Source organism: Macaca nemestrina, chromosome 1 (assembly GCF_043159975.1).
Source record: "Macaca nemestrina isolate mMacNem1 chromosome 1, mMacNem.hap1, whole genome shotgun sequence".
NCBI lineage: Eukaryota > Metazoa > Chordata > Mammalia > Primates > Cercopithecidae > Macaca > Macaca nemestrina.
In genome coordinates this window covers 141,891,223-141,898,523 of record NC_092125.1, presented here as the reverse complement: position 1 = coordinate 141,898,523, position 7,301 = coordinate 141,891,223, and the positions used below count along the sequence as shown (strand labels likewise).

At 44.0% G+C, this 7,301-nt stretch overlaps 1 pseudogene; it reads right to left on the bottom strand.

Moving 5' to 3' along the window:
* Window positions 1-998: 998 nt before the first annotated feature.
* On the bottom strand, window positions 999-1,607 carry LOC112427356 (non-histone chromosomal protein HMG-14 pseudogene; annotated as a pseudogene).
* Between the last annotated feature and the right edge of the window lie 5,694 nt (window positions 1,608-7,301).

The window sequence follows — 7,301 nt, the reverse complement described above, 5'->3', positions numbered from 1 at the left end:
AGATCACAGACTGCTGTGCTAGCAATGAGGGAGGCTCCGTGGGCGTGGGACCCTCCTGGCCAGGTGTGGGATATGATCTCCTGGTGTGCCTGTTTGCTTAAAGCGCAGTATTGGGGTGGGAGTTACCCAATTTTCCAGGTGTTGTGTGTCTCAGTTCCCCTGGCTAGGAAAAGGGATTCCCTTCCCCCTTGCGCTTCCCAGGTGAGGCGATGCCTCGCCCTGCTTCAGCTCTCGCTGGTCGGCACTCCCCAGTGAGATGAACCCAGTACCTCAGTTGAAAATGCAGAAATCACCGGTCTTCTGTGTCACTCGCGCTGGGAGTTGGAGACTGGAGCTGTTCCTATTCGGCCATCTTGCTCCGATCTGAACATTTGGTATTATTATAACGTGTTTCTTTTGTAAACGTGTTAGCTGTATCTTTTTTGTTTTGAAAGTTGCCTTTGGGTTTATAAGTGATAGCCATCTTCAAGTGATATTTTGGCACTTCATGTATAAGAAACTAGCAATAATATATTTCCGTTTCTTTTTTCTATTTTCATAATTGAGATTTTATTGGTTGAGGATCAGTACAGACATTTCAATTTGTACACAATTTTTAACATACATAACAAAATTCTAAAAATCCATGTATTGTAATTCTTTTAAAAAGTTATTCCAGTAACTTTACAGATTAAAATTTGGAAGCAAATTTTTCTTAAGAGGCTATCAAGTACCAGTATCTTCACATGTTGGTCAGATGTTACATACGGCCCACCAGCTCACAACTGAATAGCATGTACACTACATATTCAAATTTGTAATCTTTCACAGCACAGTAACCAAGTTATTAGGAAAATAGGACTACCACAACCAAAGATGCTACAGAGTGCCCACAATTCTGACAGGGAGAGCCATGATCAAAGAGTAGTTTTCTTTAGGAAAAAAATCTATGAAAAAACAAGGCAACAGAAATAATTTAAAATGTTCAAGACATTAAATGCAGGACTGACTCCATATTGCCATTTAATATGCTTTGTATTAAAGGATATAAAAACATCTATGGATTGTTAAGCTGACACCTAAGACAGTCAATGCCTCCCATAATTCAATATCCCACACTATTTTCTGGTTGTACCAGCAAATAAACAACTAGCAAATGATTTCACCTCTTTACAAAAAGCATTTACACTTAAAAAATGGGATGACATGGGATTCCCTCCTTCTTAAAAATATTTCTAGAGCTACTAACAAACTTGCATTTACAAAATAGTTGATAAAAGTATTCCTCTGTATTGTACAAGAAGGGAGACAGGGACCACTGAAAAGACATGGTATATGGTATTAATCAGACTTGACTTCTCTCTCCTGCATCATCAGAGGCTGAACTCTCCTCAGTTTTCGTTTCCCCGTTTGTCTTTAGTTTCTCCGTTAACCACTTCGGCCTGTTTTCCCTTTGCTCCCCTTTTCCCTTGTGTTTGCACTTTTTTGTCTGAAGATTTATCCTTCGTTGTTGCCTTTTACGGCTTTGCTTCCACTTTTGCAGGAGGTGTAGCTGACAACCGCAGGGGTCTCCTCTTGGGCTCTTCCTTGGCGGCCCCTTCGGTGGAGCTGCCTTTCCTCTTGGGCATCCTGGCGGCAGGGAGGGCGCCTGCCCGGTGCCTGCAGGCTGCAGCGCGCCAAGAGCCTTCGCGACACTGGGCTGCCTGGCCACTGCCACTCCTCCTGTGTCTGGAGTTGGTGGGTTCTTGGTCTCCCTGACTTCAAGAATAAAACCGCGGCCCCTCGCAGTGAGTGTTACAGTTCTTAAAGACAGTGTGTCCAGAGTTTGTTCCTTCAGAGGTTCAGATGTGTCTGGAGCTTCTTCCTTCTGGTGGGTTCGTGGTCTGACAAGACAGGGGTGAAGCTGCAGACCTTCGCAGTGAGTGTTACAGCTCTTAAAGGCGGCGCATCTGGAGTTGTTCCTGAGGTGGGTTCGTGGTCTTGTAGGCTTCAAGAGTGAAGCTACAGACCTTTGCTGTGAGAGTTACAGCTCATAAAGGCGGTGTGCACCCAAAGACTGAGCAGCAGCCAAATTCATTGCAAAGAGCAAGCCAATGCTTCCACCACTGTGGAAGGGAAGGCAGAGGCTGGCAGCTGGCTAGCTCCAGCAGCCTGCTTTTATTCCCTTATCTGACCCCACCCACATCCTGCTGATTGGTCCATTTTACAGAGAGCTGATTGGTCCGTTTTGACAGAGCACTGATTGGTGCATTTACAATCCTTTAGCTAGACACAGAGTGCTAGACAGAGAAGTTCTCCAAGTCCCCACTAGGTTAGCTAGATACAGAATACTGATTGGTGTATTTACAAACCTTGAGCCAGACACAGAGTGTTGATTGGTGTGTTTTTGATCCCTTAGCTAGACATAAAAAGTCTACAAGTGCACACTAGACTCAGAAGCGCAGCTTGCTTCACCTAGTGGATCCTGCACAGGGGCTGAGGGGGGAGCTGCCTGCCGGTCCCACTGACTGCACCCATACTCCTCAGTCCCTGGGCGGTTGATGGGACCAAGTGCAGTCTGGCTGTGCTGGAGCCCACCGCGGGAGTGACTGGGGCATGGCGGGCTGCAGGTCCTGAGCCCTCCCCGGCAGGGAGGCAGCTAAGGCCCGGCGAGAACTCCAGCGCAGCACCGGCGGGCTGGCACTGCTGGGGGACCCGGCACACCCACCGCAGCTGCTGGCCCGAGTGCTAAGCCCCTCACTGCCCTGGGCCTGCAGCGCTGGCAGGCAGCTCTCAGTGCCGGCCTGCCCAGCCGGGGCCAGTCGGAACTCACTCTGGACTGTGAGCCCAGTGTGCAGCCCCGGTTCCCGCTGGCGCCTCTCCCTCCACACCTCCCCGCAAGCAGAGGGAGCCGGATCCAGCCTCGGCCTGCCCAGAGAGGGGCTCCCACAGTGCAGTGGCGAGCCGAAGGGCTCCTCAAGCACCACCAGAGTGGACTCCAAGGCCAAGGAGGCACTGAGAATGAGGGCTGCTAGCACATTGTCACCTCTCACTCCGGCCACCCAAGCTGCTGAGACCCACCTCCATTTTTCTCATAGCCTTTGTACTCCTTATGTCATCATTTGTCATGATGTCAGATCTATGTTTCTTACCTGATATCATTTTCCTTCTATCTGAAAGACATCCTTTAGCATTTCTTGCAGTAAAGTTCTGCTGGTGATGGATTCTTTCAGATTTTTTTCTCCCCATCTCTTTCAATATCTTTCAGCCTTTGTATGTCTGCTAAAGCACTTTTTTTTCCCTTTTGCTTTTGAAAGGTATTTTCACTGGACATAGATTTCAGGTTGACAGAGGATTTTTTTTCTTTCAATACATTGAAGATGTTGTTTCACCATCTTCTCACTTGCATTGATTTCAGTGACTAATCTGCTGTCATTCTAAGTTTTGTTCCTTTGTGCATAAGGTGATTTTTTCCCCTTTGGCTGCTTGTATTATTTTTTTTCTTAATCACTAGGGTTGAGCAGTTTGAATGTGATGTTCCTTTGTGCAATTTTCTTCGGGTTCATATAAGCTTCTTTGTTCTGTGGGTTTGTACTTTTCATCAAATTTGGAATATTTTTGGCTATTATGTCTTCAAATATTTTTTTCTATTTCTCCCTTTCTCTTCTCTCTTTCAGGAACTCTAGTTAGATGTCTATTAGACTGCTTGACTGTTCCCCTGTGGTTGTTTTTTAAATTCCCTTTCTGTTGTCTCGTTTTAGATTGTTTCTATTATTATCTTCAAGTTCACTAAGTTTTTCTTCTGTAACATCTCATATGCTGTTAATTCTCTCCAGTATATTTTGATCTCACATATTATTGTTTCATCTCTAAAATTAGATTTGGGTCTCTGTTTTGCTTTTTTATGATATGGAATACAACTATCACAATCATTTTAATATCTTTGCTCATTCTAACTCTATATCAGTTATGATTCACTTTCAACTGATTAATTTTATCCTCATTATGGGTCATATTTTCCTGTTTCCTGTATAGCTGGTTATTGGTTATTTTTACTGGGTTGCAGACATCATGAACTTTAACATGTTGGGTGCTAGATTTTTTTTTAATTCTTTAAACATTGTTGGGCTTCATTCCAGAAGACAGTTAAGTTATTTTGGAAGCTGTTTGGTCCTTTTGTATCTTGCTTTTAAGATTGTTAGTTGGAAGCAGAGCAGTGCTCAATCTAAGCCTAGTTATTCCCAACGATTGAGGCAGAAGCTTTTGTATACTCTACCAGTGCTGTATAAACCTTTAAGTTTTTCTGTCCGGCTGGTGAGGAATAAGCATTATTTCTGGCCCTGTTACTTCTGATTCATTTGGGTCTTTCCTTGACGAAAGTACGTGTTTCCTGTCTAATGGTAAGAGTCTTTCCTTACATGGTTATGCTTATCAGTACACAGCTGAATATTCGAGGGGATCCTCTGCAGGTATCTGGAGTTCTCTTTCTGTGCATCTCTCTTCTCTCTGAAATTCTTTCCATTAAACTTTATCTGCTTTGGTCTCCCTGGACTCAAAGGCCTCAACTCAGGGATTCTTCAAGACTCCATTTAGGCTCCCCCTTCCTGTGCCATGGCCTAGAAACTCTCTTTGGACATACCCCACCCCCAAGCCATAAACAGAGCACCAAGAAAATAACTTATAGAGATTTGGGTGTTCACAATACAGGGAGACTAGAATCTCATTCCCTAGGTGTACAACTTCCTACGCAGTAGTCTTGTTGACCTGTCCCACAACTACATTTCAAGGAAAAGGAAATTGGAGATGGGTAGAGAGAAGCGATCACTGGAAATGAGCATAGCAAGAATGCATGTTTTCATGAGTCAAATACCAGGAGAGTAGGAGGCCTTTAACCATGTTTCTCATGCCCCAGCTAGTAGGCATTCTGCTGGTTGAAGTGACTCCAGCAGCCAGAGACAGTGGGGGTACACCAATGGGGTACACCACCCCTTGAAGGTGTCAAGAAAATGGTTCCCCTGAAGAACCTCACAGGTGCTCCCACCAGAACCAGCAGTAGGAAACCTGCCACAGAGAGGGTACAAATGTCTAGTCAACATTTGCCAGAGAAGCAGTAATGCATAGCAATTTTAGTAATGAGCTCAACTAGTTAAAAAGACTGGTACCCTTTCCTTTTAATCTCTCCTCCATGCCGTCAAACTCAGGAGAGCTTGGAAAGGAAGAAGAGGGTGAGAACAATGAACCAACAGCTCTTGTCTCCCTGTCCTTGTCCCCTGAGTTACAATTAAGCAGGGGCTGGGGAAGGAGAGATGAGACTAGAGCTTATAAATGGCTACACATTGTTTAATAACTGAAGGCAACTAGCAAGTTATGTATCTGCCTAGGATACTATTGAGAGAGCAGTGACTGGAGAAGAAGAAAACTAATTCATGTTTGTTCTCCAGTGAGTTCAAACTGCCAGATTAACTGGTTACCTTTCTATCACCCAACACAGTCTCCAGTACATAAGAGGCTATTTACTAAATTAGCCAACTAATAAACCTTAATTATTTGGAATTACACTTTTCAGTTGATATGAGTAAATAATTCAAATTTAAACATCTGTCAAGACTAAATCTTAGACATTAGGAAGCAGCACTGATGCTCCAATACTTAGTTTGATCAAAGAAATTCAACCATATGAATCATAGTTTTGATTATAAAAGTAATTATTTTAACTTTTTTATTACTGAGCTAGTTATTCCCTTTGTGTTGTTTTTCAGTATTTGTGGTGAATTTCTCTTTTCTCTACATTAAGAAAAACAATACACTTTTACAAAATACTGTCTGAGGCTAACCTGATATCTCCATGTGACAGTTCTTTGCTGTAACTCCCACCCTCATATAGCATCATATGTAATCCACAAGATATTTATACTGCCCATTGTGATAGATAGGTCTCTTTACCACTAGATGGCCTGATCCTCTCAAAAAATGAATGAGAGCAATTGGTGATTCTGGCATTAATTGTCCTAGAAGTGAAGAGAACTATTTCAAGTAAGTGTATGGAGCTGAAATATTTTAATTGTAACAAATAAGCTTTAATTGGCTTTCCCTGATTTTTAAAAAATGGATTATTCTCACTTCCATTAATAGATCTTAATTAATATCTCTCCACTTTATGTTTTTCCCACATGGTGTATGCTATGTATTACTATTGCCTTTTAAATTTTTCAGACTATTTTGCTATGGTAGTGATTAGGAATAAGCTGTCTAATTCCCATTATCACACATCTTTTTAAACTGTATACTTATAGCTTCATCATTAGAAAGATATTCATTGTCTTTCAAAAGTTTCATTATGGCTGGGTGTGGTGGCTTACGCTTGTAGTCCCAGCACTTTGGGAGGCCGAAGCAGGTGGATCACCTGAGGTCAGGAGTTCGAGACCAGCCTGGCCAACAAGGTGAAACCCTGTCTCTACTAAAAATACAAAAAGTAGCTGGGGATGGGGGAATGTGTCTGTAATCCCAGCTACTTGGGAGGCTGAAGCAGGAGAATTGCTTGAACCCAGGAGGCAGAGGTTGCAGTGAGCTGAGATCACCACTGAACTCCAGTCTAGGGGATAGAGTGAGACTCTGTCTCAAAAACAAAAGACAAAAGTTTCATTAGGAGAGACAAATGAAGAGGCTTCATGGAAAAAAAAAAATGGGGTCTGTTCCAAGATGGCCGAATAGGAACAGCTCCGGTCTGCAACTCCTAGCGTGATCGACACAGAAGATGGGTGATTTCTGCATTTCCAACTGAAATATTCAATCTCATTGGGACTGGTTGGACAGTGGGTGCAGCCCACAGAAGGTGAGCTGAAGCAGAGCAGGGCAATGCCTTACCCAGGAAGCGCAAGGGGTTGGGGAATTTCCCTTTCCAAGCCAAGAGAAGCCATGATAGACTGTACCTGGAAAAATGGGACACTCCCGCCTAAATACTGCATTTTTCCAATGGTCTTAGCAAACGGCACACCAGAAGATTATATCCCACGCCTGGCTCAGTGGGTCCCACACCCATGGAGCCTGGCTCACTGCTAGCATAGCAGTCTGAGATCCACCTGCGAGGCAGCAGCCTGGCAGGGGGAGGGGTGTCTGCCATTGCTGAGGCTTGAGTAGGTAAACAAAGCAGCCAAGGAAGCTTGAACTGCATGGAGCCCACTGCAACTCAGCAAGGCGTCTGTTGACTCCACCTCTGGGAGCAGGGCATAGCTGAACAAAAGGCAGCAGAAACTTCTGCAGACTTAAACATCGCTGTCTGACAGCTCTGAAGAGAGCAGTGGTTCTCCCAGCATGGCGTTTGAGCTCTGAGAGTGGACAGATTG